Source organism: Triticum dicoccoides, chromosome 5A (assembly GCF_002162155.2).
Source record: "Triticum dicoccoides isolate Atlit2015 ecotype Zavitan chromosome 5A, WEW_v2.0, whole genome shotgun sequence".
In the NCBI taxonomy this organism is placed as follows: domain Eukaryota; kingdom Viridiplantae; phylum Streptophyta; class Magnoliopsida; order Poales; family Poaceae; genus Triticum; species Triticum dicoccoides.
This window is the reverse complement of record NC_041388.1, coordinates 548796870-548799192: the sequence shown is the minus strand read 5'-3', so window position 1 is coordinate 548799192 and position 2323 is coordinate 548796870.

The window sequence follows — 2323 nt, the reverse complement described above, 5'->3', positions numbered from 1 at the left end:
ATTAAAACTTGAAGATTTAAATTGATTTCTAATTTCTGGATTTAATTTAATTCGAAACTAAATTTGCACTTAAATGCTATCGGTACACAGGAAGTGTACCCAGAGTGTGTCTAAGGGGCTGACAGGTGGGGTCCTGGTCAAATGTCCAGTCAGTGTTTGACCGGACCGTTGACTGGTCAAAAGGGCCCATGGGACCCGCCTGTCATTGACTGGGTTATCCCAGTCAGCGGTTTGACTGGTCAATGGGACCAGTGGGACCCATGTGTCATTGATACAAGTTTTACTAAACAATATTTGACAAACTAATTTGGTTGATTGGGTTATTAAGGAGGTTAATAAATTTAACTAATTAATTTAACAATTATTATTTAATTAACCTCTTTTTGGTTTATTTCTAGGCGTGGGCCCTATCTGTCATAGGAATAGGGGGCGGGGCCCAGCGGTCATAGGCCCGAGGCCACAACGGGCGCGGGCGTCGGGCATAGCCCGAACGGGCGCTGGCCCGCGGGGGCGCACCCGATAGGGCGCACGGGCGACCTAGGCAGCGACAAGCTGGGGCGCGCGCTCGCCGGAGGCGGCGACTGGTGCGGGAGCAGGGGGTCTATGGCGCGGCTGTGGCGGAGCAGTGGGGTGCAGGGGACGGAGTGGGCGCGGGCGGAGGCCGCTATGGCGCTAGGATGGTGCGGAGCAGCGGCGCGGACGCAGTCCGGCAGCAAATGAAGGAGTCTGGATGAAGGAGTTCATATCTGATCTAGGTGTCATACCTAGTGCATCGGGTCCAATGAAAATCTTTTGTGACAATACTGGTGCAATTGCCCTGGCAAAGGAATCTAGATTTCACAAGAGAACCAAGCACATCAAGAGACGCTTCAATATCATCCGGGATCTAGTCCAGGTGGGAGACATAGAGATTTGCAAGATACATACGGATCTGAATGTTGCAGACCCGTTGACTAAGCCTCTTCCACGAGCAAAACATGATCAGCACCAAGGCTCCATGGGTGTTAGAATCATTTGTAATCTAGATTATTGACTCTAGTGCAAGTGGGAGACTGAAGGAAATATGCCCTAGAGGCAATAATAAAGTTATTATTTATTTCCTTATGTCATGATAAATGTTTATTATTCATGCTAGAAATTGTATTAACCGGAAACATAATACATGTGTGAATACATAGACAAACAAAGTGTCACTAGTATGCCTCTACTTGACTGGCTCGTTAATCAAAGATGGTTATGTTTCCTAAACATGGACAAAAGAGTTGTTATTTGATTAACGAGATCACATCATTAGTTGAATGATCTGATTGACATGACCCATTCCATTAGCTTAGCACCCGATCGTTTAGTATGTTGCTATTGCTTTCTTCATGACTTATACATGTTCCTATGACTATGAGATTATGCAACTCCCGTTTGCCATAGGAACACTTTGGGTGCTACCAAACATCACAACGTAACTGGGTGATTATAAAGGAGCACTACAGGTGTCTCCAAAGGTAGATGTTGGGTTGGCGTATTTCGAGATTAGGATTTGTCACTCCGATTGTCGGACAGGTATCTCTGGGCCCTCTCGGTAATGCACATCACATAAGCCTTGCAAGCATTGCAACTAATAAGTTAGTTGTGAGATGATGTATTACAGAACGAGTAAAGAGACTTGCCGGTAACGAGATTGAACTAGGTATTGGATACCGACGATCGAATCTTGGGCAAGTAACATACCGATGACAAAGGGAACAACGTATGTTGTTATGCGGTCTGACCGATAAAGACCTTCGTAGAATATGTAGGAGCCAATATGGGCATCCAGGTCCCGCTATTGGTTATTGACCGGAGATTTGTCTCAGTCATGTCTACATTGTTCTCGAACCGTAGGGTCCGCACGCTTAAAGTTACGATGACAGTTATTATGAGTTTATGCATTTTGATGTACCAAAGTTAGTTCGGAGTCCCGGATGTGATCACGGACATGACGAGGAGTCTCGGAATGGTCGAGACATAAAGATTGATATATTGGATGACTACATTCGGACACCGGAAGGGTTCCGGGGAAGTTTCGGATAAAACCGGAGCACCGGGGGGTTACCGGAACCCCCCGGGGGGTTAATGGGCCTCATGGGCCTAATGTGGAGAAGAGGAAGGGGCTGCCAGGGCAGGCCGCGCGCCCCCTCTCCCCCTAGTCCGAATTGGACAAGGAGGAAGGGGCGGCTCCCCCCCCCCCCTTTCCTATTCTCCCTCCACCTTTCCTAGTTGGACAAGGAACGGGGAGGGGAGTCCTACTCCCGGTAGGAGTAGGACTCCTCCTGCGCGCCTCCTATGG